This window comes from Melospiza georgiana, chromosome 9 (assembly GCF_028018845.1).
Source record: "Melospiza georgiana isolate bMelGeo1 chromosome 9, bMelGeo1.pri, whole genome shotgun sequence".
NCBI classification, from domain to species: Eukaryota; Metazoa; Chordata; class Aves; order Passeriformes; family Passerellidae; genus Melospiza; species Melospiza georgiana.
In genome coordinates, this window is record NC_080438.1 from 7477152 (window position 1) to 7488367 (window position 11216).

Genomic DNA, 11216 nt, shown 5'->3' on the forward strand with positions numbered 1-11216 from the left:
AGGAACAGGGACAGGAGGAGAGGGAACGGCGTCAGGATATGAGGTTGGACATCGGGAGGAACTTCTTCATGGAAAAGGCTGTGAGACATTGGAATGGAGTCCCCATCCCTGGAGTTGTCCAAGGAAGTGCTCTGGGCTGGTGACAAGGTGGGGATCAGTCACAGGCCTTTTCCAACCCCAGTGATTCTGTAGTTCTGTGACTGCTCTCCCCATGCTAAGGAAGTGTGGGTGGGAGGAAGGATTCTGAGCAGAGGGGCAAAAAGTTCAACCTTTGTGCCACATTTTTGAAGGACACTGTGAGGTGAAGCTTGTCAAGGAAGTTGACACAGCATAGCTAGACAGGAGATTTTAAGATCTGACTTCCTGCTATAGGGGAGGTAATAGATGAAGAGATAGTGAATCTTTTTTTAAAGATGACTTGTCGGCCTGTTAGCAATTACTGAAAGTATAGGTGACACAGCAACAGTGGAGGGAGGGCTGTAAACACTCTAGCAGGGCTGAAACTCTGGAAAAGTCCCAACAATCACCACCAGTGTAAAGTTTCTCCTTTTCTAGTGCTGAAGGCTACTTTAGAGGTCAAAAGTGAGGAAAACAGAAGTTGCAAAATTATCAGGCCACAGATACGCTCCATGATACACAATGCAAGGCTTGGTGAGTCAAGGGCATCAGACATGGTCCTTTAAGAAACTTGAATTAGGCTGGATTAAAACCATCCTCCTTATTTTATATTCTGCAAGGAATGGCTTCCTCAACAGGAATATTCTAGAGGCTGGAAGCATCTCTGCCTGAATCCCCACAACTGTGTCTCATTGGCCATGGAAGTGCCCTGGATTGAAAACCAAGCCAAGTGCTGTAGTTTCCCCATAGGCAGCATCTGCAAGTCTGAGGAAGAGGCAACTGATTCAGGGCAGAATGGTTTATGTTACAATTATCCTGCTTACGCAAAGGGGACTTAACAAGAACCACTCGCTGCAACAGCCTTTGAGGTTATGAGAAAAACCCATGTCCCCATATGTGAACTCGCTGTATGGCAAACTCACAGAAGGATGTTCAAGTGGAACTGAGTAAATTCAAAGTAAGGAGTTCATTTATTCAAGGAATGAAAGAGCTCCTTGAGTTTATACCTTTAAATAACTGTTCTTCAACATCCTATTTCACTTCAACTGAAATTGCAGTGGAAATAAAAAAACAGCCTTGAGAAAGAACAACAAACTCAGCTGAGAGATGCCAAGAATACTCTTTAAAAATGGCAACAATCACTATCCTTTGCTACAGAAATCAAAGCCACAAGGCAGAGTCTCAAAAGTGGTCAAAAAACCTCAGGCAGCTGACCAATAATCCCCACTGCGTGGGTCAGGCTTATGTGGGAAGCAGCTCACTTGTTTTCCAGCAAGAAAGCCAAGAAACAAAGAGGAACATGAAAAATCTGACAAATTCCATTAAAAACAATTATTAGGATATAGACCTAAACCAATCAGAATGCACGACTCAAACCCACCTCTGCAGGTAATTTACTATGAGCACAGTGCAATTAGGAAAAGCAGATGGGGAAAATGCCCAACATTTCTATACAGTAGGAATTTGGGACCTAGTTATTCTACAAATAAACTTTCCATCATATAATCCTGGAATGATGTGGGTTGGAAGGGACCTTAAAGCCCATCCAGTGCCACCCCTTGCCACAGGCAGGGACATCTCCCACTATCCCAGGTTGCTCCAAGCCTTGTCCAACCTGATCTTGGACACTTCCAGGAATGTTTGACAGTTATTTTTGAGGAGTATTTTCACTTTTGGAAGCCCAGCTTAAGGCTCACTTTTGAATTTCAAGATATTGGGTGCCCCAAGTACCCAGAGCCAGGCTCTCTGAAATGGAAAAACTCACTGCCAGTGGCAGCTTCCAAAGTCTTGCCAAGAATGCAAACACTTATGCAAGAACTCCTAAAACTAAAGATAGACATCTCAACTGCAACACCTGACTGGGCAGAGCTTTTTGTTGACTATATTCCTTTAAAGCTCATGTGAAGGGGGAAAAGAGAGGGAAAAAACCTCCCCTGCCTGCCTTTCTTACCTGGAGTATTGGCAAAACTTTCCACTTGCTCTGCTGCACTGTGGTCAAGAGCTGCTGCCTGACAAAACCTCAGGATCCCCCTTCCAGAAGCCTCACTGGTACTGTGGCAAGAACTGCTGCTGCATGATTTAGAGCTCTAGAATCAGCTGCCAAAAATCTCATTCCAAACCCATCCCTGTTCCTTGGGGACAGCACCGAGCTCAGCCAACTTCTAAGTGTTTCTGAGCCAATGACTTTTAAAGATTCCATTAAAATCATGAGGGTTTGCTTCTTGTATATCTTTAACTTATCCACACCTTCATTCCCCTTCTTTTCCTTCCCTGCTCTAAAGTAGGAATGGTTTAAAAACAGAATTTCTAGGGAAAACATTAGAATAAGCTTTTATTTAAGTATTTATTGGGTTTTGTGGGAGAATCCAATATGCAAAGGTGCCTGATGCACTCAGGCTTCACCTGAGGCAGCTGATAGTCCTTCTGCACTACAGTTATGCAGTGGTTTCACACAAAACCCCCCAAAAACAGCTAAAAACGGAACAAGCTGGTAAAATTTAACAGCTAGCTTCTGGTCAGCAATGCACGTAAAACAAATTTAGCTGACCTTAAGGTCAATATTTCCTTTCAATATCTTTTTCAGTTCAGCTGGGGATTTCCTGGCATTTTGGCACAGGCTGTAGCCCCAGCCAGGCTGCTGGCACTGCCAGGCAGGAGGAAGGGCTGCACTCACAAGGTATGTTTTGTCATCTCCCACTCGTCATGTCTGCACAACGTGACTCAACTTTCTGGTTTTGGGCTCCTCACTCCAAACACGAGCTCTGGTCACCATCTGCAGCCAAGGGGACAATTGTGCAGCACTTCCTTTGGTCTCTATGGTCAGCACTTAAAGCATGACAAAATTGGAGTGACTCAAGGAAATCTGTCTGGACTTTCTAGTAAAAGTAGTGATGAACAAACTTCTGACGCTGACATTTTTCAACCTCTTTAAATGCTGAGAGTAAAATTTATATGTTAATATTTCATGGCTATTGACAAGCTGGAGTCTGAGTAAGTAGCATAAATATATGTTTTACACACAGACACAAAGACAAACATAGACATGCCCAACACATATATTACATTTTTGAGAGGAGAAATTAAGTACTTCCATAACAGTGATCTTTGTCTTGTATCCAACTCTTGGCTGCTGAGCAAAGCCAGACCTGGAGCAAGCCCCACCTGGCTCCACAGAGCCAAGCAGACCTTCAGCCAGCTGTTAGACAGAATCCCAGACTGGCCTGGGTTGGAACGGGCCTTAATGACCATCTCATTCCACCCACAGGGATGCCACTCACTATCCCTGCTTGCTCCAAGCCCCATCCCCGCTGGTCTTGGGTATCTCCAGGGATGGGGCAGCCCCAACTCTCAGGAGCAAGCAGCTCCTGAGCTGCCAGCTTGTGTTTGAAGGCAACCTCATCTTGGCACAACATTTGCACAGGGGTTTGATTTTCTGCACCAGGCTTGGCAGGGCTCTCCTCCACCCTGTCCTGCTGGAGAGGGCGAGCAGGGGCACCTTCCTGCTCAGAGACCACACGGGGAGCGGCGCCTCATGCCCCTGCCCCAGCTCCTTCCTCTTCCTGTGCCGTGGGCTCACAACTTCCCCAAGTTCTCTGGTCCCTGGGCAGCTCTGCCAGCCCTGCCCTGCCCTGCCAACCAGACCCTGCTCCTGCTTTGTTCCAAGGGCTTCTGTTTCCTGCCCCACCATTCCAGATGGATTCAGAGTGCCAACAGGGACAACACTGAGCTGTGGCACGAGCTACAGTGCCACCCCTGCTGATTTAGGATGAAAGCTTTGACACAGGTGCTACTTCATTTTTAGAGAACTATCTAACTCTTATCCACACCGACACACAGTCAAGCCCTGAGAGGATAAAGGACTGAAGCCACTACAAACAAATTCCCAACTAAGGCTTTGGAGATGGATCAAGACTGAAAAGAATATCTTTACACAATTCTTGGAAAATTTTCTCTATAATACACACACACACACAAAAATTCTCTTTACTGTAATGTGATTCCACCAGTACCAGGAGGTAAATTCCATCAGTGGTTACACAAAACAGAAAAAACCCACAGAAGTAACAAAACCCATAAAAACACAGTAACTTAAACATGGATTTCAGGAGAGTGATACAATAACTCTCAATCACTAAGGAGCCACAATGACTTCAAAAGTAAAAGGACAGTAATCAAAGGGAGGAAGAAACCTCAAATTTACATATCCCCTTGTTAAAAGAGCTTTGCAAAATCTGGGACACAAGGGGGACTTTCATGCTCCTCTCTGAGGCACAGGGGATTGGTTCAGGAAACTTAAATGAACTATGACTACTCTCTTACCAAACTACCTAAGCTTCTAATTTAACTATTTCTTAAGACACCGAGGGCTTACTCCCTTCCTTGCCAACTCAAACTCTCTCTCAGCATATGAAACACCCATGGATGTGTTGGCTCTGTGGTGAAAGGGAAATGACCGACACATTACAGGGCAGAGAGTTCACAGTGCAGGTGTTTGACCACTTTTCAAGAAACTTTCTATAAATAAAATGTCCATTTGTCAAAGCACAAAGTTGTCAGAAGTGAGCTACATCAGTTTAAATAAAACTCTTTGGGGGAGAGTTTAACCCTAAAATCAGCTCTTAAATGAAAACAGCCACTAAGTGGCCAGGAAAGGTCACTCAGCTCGGGGAGAAGACCTTGCTCTGCCCACACCATTCCTTTCAGATGGTGATTTTCACTCAGATTTGACTTAATGCCTTGGAAGAAGTTATTTAATCTCACAGAACCATAGAAGGTTTGAAGGGACCTTAAAGCCCATTCAGTGCCACCCTGTGCCATGGGCAGAAACATCTCCCACGATTTCAGGATGCTCTATGCCCTGTCCAACCTGGCCTTGGACACTGCCAGGGATCCAGGGGCAGCCACAGCTTCTCTGGGCACCCTGCGCCAGGGCCTGCCTACCTCAGAGGGAAGGATTTATAATATCCAATATAATTTTCTCTGTTTCAAAAACACCCTTATAAAAATTTAACCTGCATTCTCCAGGCCACAGGGGAGTTGAAGAGCTCATTCAATAGCACACTGAGTCAATGAATTTGGGATTCTTGGAAAAAGGAATTTAAGTTTAAAAAGCAAAACAACACTTGGAAGCATGTCCCAGCTGAATGCAATCACTCACCAAAAAAACTTGTGTGGACATGTGCTGTTCCAAGTGGAAAATGCCAGAGAAATGCAATATGTTGGCAGGCTTTGCCATTAGCAAAGAGCTGGTTCTCATTACCATCAGCACAGGCTTCACAGCAGCTCCCTAAGGGAACCTCACAGTGCCTAGGAAAAGCAGGGACTCTGAGAATATCATCACTGAAACAAACACACACCCATAAAAACACTGGATTTAGGGAAGGCCAGGACCTGCTTCCCAGCACACTCTCTCTGATGCTGTAGAAGCTCTGCTCCCATTTTTTAAAGTTTTTCACCAGCACTGTCCTTAAATCACAGCTATAGGTCTTTGGCACAGGGAAAACTACTTTTTCTTCACAATACAACAGTCCAAAACCACCAGGCTTGTGAAAATTAGAGTCCAGCCTTTATCAGGAAATAAAGGGGTGTTATTAGAAATTCATTATCCATCTGCTTGGATTAAGGAGGAAAAGGATTCAGAACAGCAGCACATGAATAGTTAGTTCTGTATTTTATAGAAATTGTCTAGGACAAGAGCCACTATTGCAATGTTCACTTCAACACACACCCATATTGATTAAATTAAAGAACAGATGTGCCTCAAAAGTCTTTCAAAATTCTAAATCATAGGCTTCTTTCTGTTTTGAAAAACAAAACACAAGAGGATCAACCATAAAATTTCCATTTACTCACATTCCACAACCACCTTCTCCCCAAAATGTAGTTATATGTTGTTCCTTCCAGTAATGCCAGACCAGGCAGCAGCTGCTGGCTTTGCATAGAGCTCCAGTTTTGCATGTGAGGTCCAAAGGCACAGCTTTTGGGATGGAGCATGCAAAGTGCTGGTGCATGCCACAGCCAGAGATGCTCCCTGATCAGTGCAATCACCCACAGGTGCTGTTTGCTTTCCCCTGAGATGGGACAGAATGAAACCTCTGCTTGGGGGTATTTGTTTGTTAACATCCACTTGACAGTGCAGTGAGTTAAATGCATGAGAAACACAGTTTTAGTAATTAAATCCTATTTATAATCTCTACCCTTGAGAAATAGACATGGTAGAGGGGCAGGGAAGCACCACAAATTAGAAGTAATTTCACAACAAATGTTAAGGCTAAATCATGGTCTGGCCAAGGCCATGGAGCAGATGGGATGAGACAGCCTGGACATGTGCATCCAATTCTTACTCCACCTATCCCAACATTCCACTTATCAGTCCTGTCCTTCATGCATGTTTAGTAAAATGCAATCCCTCGGGGGTTGGGACTGCCCCTAACTGGAAGAAATACACATTTGTACAGATCTTATAATAAGATCTCTGTGTGTGCATAAATAAGGACCTTATAATCCCAGTAAATAGAAAAGGATAATTTATTACAGAAGTGCACATTCCTACCCATCTTGGCAAAGGATATGAGCACTGATAATATTAATAGGAAAAGAAATTAGTCTTACTGATTTATGCTGAAATCATTCTAAGGAAAATACCAGATGAATATCAAAAATGAGTCAGTTCAACAGCTTTACTATCAGGTAACCACAAAAAAAACACAGATGCGACTGATACATCTCAAATAATTCAGAACTTGTCTATGTGAAAGCTTTTGACCATTTGTTTTGTGTCTCCTTCCCAAAGCTGCATATTTAGGGAAGCTGGAAAGAAAATTATTTTTGTTTGCAGGCTTAGCTGTATTTTTAAATACTTTCAGCATCCTACGCTGAAGGAATGCTGTTAGCAGGAGAAAAAGCAGCTCTGTATTTTTCTCTCCAAGCCACCAGTGCTACCACTCGTCTGGAAGGAGATTAAACATCACAACTAAAGAGGGTTTGCCAGCAGAGCTGTGCAGCCTGGACAGCAGCCCAGTGCTCAGAGACAGCACAGGCCCCTCTCAGCCAGCTCCAGCACCAACCCCAGAGACTGTGCCCCTTGCACAGAGCAAAAGGCGCTCCCAGAGCATCACCTCTGTGCTCTGAGAGATATCTCTTTGGAATCACTTCATCATAGAAGCACCTGCTTTTCCTCCAGGGATCGCTTAAAGAGTCTGGGACACTCCCACGCTGACTCCCACTCTGGCTGTTTGTCAGTCCAGAGCCCAAAAACATCCTTCCCTACATGTGCTGAGAGTCTTGGAATGACCAGCACGCAGCAGAAGCGTAGGCAGAGAGGGAAGTGTCATCCCCACAGCCCACTCTCTGGCAAAGGAAAACACCTGGGAGAAAAGCTGCAGTGTCTGTGTCCCCTGGCACTGCTGCCAGCTGAGACAGGACCAGCACAGGCTGAGGAAGCACCACTGCTGGCAGCCCACAATGAACCCATGAGAAAATTAGTCAAATCTGTACATCAATCAATATATGGTTGGTATTTTCCCCTCATCAAAAATATTGGCTTATTTTTTACAGAAACTGTGTCATCCTATATAATATCACAGAAGCCCAGAGTGATTTGGGTTGGAATGGACATCAAAGCCCACCTAGTGCCACCCCTGCCATGGGCAGGGATACCTTCTACCAGCCCAGGCTGCTCCAAGCCCCATCCAACCTGGCCTTGGACACCTCCACAATATGTTCAAATGGGAGAACTAATAGATATTTCTAAAAAAATGTCCATGGAGTCTCACTTGCAATATCACCACAATATTTTTCATTTTAAAAAAATTAGAGTAAAGTTTAAATGTTCACTAGATCCTTTTGTTTTCCCCATAATCTATTAAAAATATTGGAAGCTTTTGGTGTTTTGTTTGGTCCTGCTTTGGGGACCACTTTCCCCTGTCCTAGAGCCCACCTCCCATCCCTGCCTCATGGGCTGAGTAACTCTGCTCCAGACATTGACACACAGGCTACTGGAAATTGGTACAGTCAGGAAATTTGGGTCATCTCTCTGAGGTAAACAGTAAATGAAAATCCTCAGGAAAGTCTGAATACCAAGGTGATGAGGGGCTGCTTTTTTTTCTTATTTTTAAAAAAGGAAGAATTCTTTTGAAAGTATTCTATTACTACATCACGTTATTATAACCCAGGGCAGCAATGAGGTCATTTCCATTACCAAAGCAGGTTCTGGGATTTGTTTTTCAGACTACTGAGAAAGACACAGTTATATCAGTGCCACAGCAAACCCAGACAAGAGTTCATCACCTCACAGCAAGATCCTGCTGCCTCTGCTCACCAAATCAAAGACAAGTTCTTCCACAAATTATGTGCAGCTTCTCCTTGGAAAGAGACAAATGAAATAACACCAGACCAGGGCAGACTCAGTTTAAAAGTGTCTTCCATGAGTGGCCCCCAGGCTTTAACTGGAAGCTGAATCCTTAGCTGAACCAGAGCTGTATGGAAGGACCTGCTTTTATAGTTTAAATCATGTCCAGACTGTGAGGCATCAATATTTTTGACACCAACTTGCCCATCAATGTCAACTAAACAATTAGTTAAGAATTCAGTTTTGCTCCCTCAAGACCACTCCCCTTCCTCAGATATGGAGGCTACATGCCCTGAAGGATAGGGAGACTGCTCCATAGCAGTGTTATGTATCAGGTAAAAAATAAATTGGAATGTAATCTCTCAACTCCATATTCACACAGGCCATACCATACTGTAAAGCTTTTACCTCCTGGGCTAGAAATTTTCCAGGGACAACAAAGTATTTTCTCATACTTTGTAGTCACTTTTAATACACTTGAACTTCTGGATACAAGGGAGACACCTCCTTCTCTGGATACTATTTGTTGCTCTCCCTGGTATTTTCCAAGCCATTCAATTAACTTCATGTGATCTGAATTCTCAGTTCCCAAATCTCCAGTTCCACTGCCAAGGCTGTCCCGTTCCAACCTCCATGGAAGTCACCGAGGTTGCCACATCCCTGGATATTACACATCAATTCAAACACCCCAACAGAGCCATTCCCATTACTCCTGCAGCTGTGTGCACCCAGAAGGCCATTTCTGCATTGCACTTGTGTCAGCCCTTGGCATTGTCAGAAGAATTGAGGGTATCCAAAGTGTCACTGAAGTTTGCTCAATGGCTTTGCAGGAATACTTCTGAGGGAAACACTCAGTGCTCACCCCATGCTCGTGATTTTTCCCCTTTGTAGGATGAAAATTCACAAACTGAAGGGAAAAACTAGGGAAAAACCTGAAATACTTCCCATTCTAGCTGGTTTAGGCCAACTGGCAGAAGTAACCTATTCAAAGTGCTGTGAAAATTATAATCATGATAACAATGTTCAATAGAACATATTCAAGTTAAACATGCAACCCTAGTGATGCACTAGCATTGGAGAACTTTTTTACTTTTTTTTTTTTGGCTTTTTTTCTAAATTTTTTAAGAAAAACAAGTCATAAACAGCACTTGGTGCCAAGAGTCAAACTGGTGTTTTTCCAGTGCAGACTGGCCATGCAGCAGAGATTAATTTATGTGATTCAAGCATAAATCAATATTTGCATTTCTCTTTTGTTATGGATCCCTGCCACAGGAGAACACGAGAGTGCAGAAAGGTGGACAGGGCCAACGTGAAGGTTTGGAGAGATGACAGTGCTAGAAGAGCATTTATCTCTACACCATATATTGAAAACCTCTCACTAACGAAAATAACCACATCAGTTTTAGATTCATGCTTTCTGTCTGGAATCCTCAGCAGGCTGAACAGCTCTGGGTAACCACAAAGCAGCTGATCCCCTGCATCAACAGCTTCACGTGCATTTCACCCTATTGAGCTGCAGAACAGCATCTTCTGCCAGGTACATCCACTGCAGTTACAGGTCCTACCCACAGCACTGCTCCTCCCTTGGGGCTGGAGCTGGAACCAGAGTCTGCATCCCGTCATCCACATGGGAAATTCCGCACTCAGCAGTTCAGGCTGCCGAAGGGATTTTCCCCAAAGTGAAGGCACAAGGTCGAGCTCTGGGCAGGGGTCAGGCAGCCCCAGCAGCTCCCGCTCACCAGAGAAGGGGACAAAGCCCATGCAAAGCTGGGGGAGCACAGAACTGATCCCACCGCTGGGGCAGCAGCGCTGCACAGGTGCAGCAGGGCTGGGCACAGCAAATACCCTGCACCTGTGAGTGTGGGAATCCCAAAGAGGCATAGGGAACCCCATGGAACCGGGCTTGGAGCAGCCTGGGTTAGTGCAAGGTGTCCCTACGCAGGGCAGTGGGTGGGACTGGATGGGCTTTAGGGTCTTTTCCAACCCAAACCATTCCGTGACTTTGGTCCGTGACCACACCAATGTAAATGAACAGAAACCTGCTAAAGGCCGTGAGCAGGAACTCTTACAGACATTCCTCTCGCATCGGACCCAAGAGAAAAGCTGCTCTCGCAGACACTTTGCGAAATGTTCCCTCGGCAGCCGCCCTGCCGCACTTCCCCACGGCTCGCACGGCCGAGCGCTTCACCGCCTGCCAGTACCCGTGTCCGTGCCAGCCGGGGACAGGGGCCGGGCGCGCACCCCCGCCCCGGCCGGGATGGAGCTGCGCACCCGTGCGGGGACCCCGCGGTCCCGCTCCCGCCCCGCTCCCCCGCGCTGCCGCCCCCGTACCTCTCGGAGCCCCCTCGGCGGAGCAGAGCGGGCCGGGGCTGTCCGCGCAGGGACTGCTCCCCGCGGGGGCTCCGCCAGCCCCGTCCCGCCGCGGGGGCGGCTCCGCTCCGGCCCCGTTGCCGGCACCGCTCCCGCCCGCCCTGCGACCGCTGGAGCCGCGGTGAGCCCCGCTCCCACCCCGCGCTTACGGCTGCCGGGCTCCGCCGGGCGCGTCCCGCTCCGCTCCGCTCCGCTCCCGCCGCGGGCCACTCCGCGCTCCGGGCGGGGAGGGGCCCGAGCCGCCACCGCCTCTTAAGGAGGATCCAGGCGGCGGCCGGGGCCGTGGGGACAGAGCTGAGAGGGGGACAGGGGCTGTGCGGGGACAAGGGGTGAGCGGGGACAGCGGCTGCGAGAGGGAACAGCGGCGGGGCTGCGGCGG

At 46.7% G+C, this 11216-nt stretch overlaps 1 protein-coding gene across 1 annotated transcript in view; it reads right to left on the bottom strand.

Moving 5' to 3' along the window:
* PLA2G4A (phospholipase A2 group IVA) overlaps positions 1-11015 on the bottom strand; it is a 68089-nt gene extending 57074 nt beyond the window's left edge. The window contains exon 1 of the mRNA XM_058030154.1: positions 10976-11015. The gene's annotated coding sequence lies outside the window, so the exon portion shown is untranslated. The remainder of the gene's footprint in view (positions 1-10975) is intronic.
* Between the last annotated feature and the right edge of the window lie 201 nt (positions 11016-11216).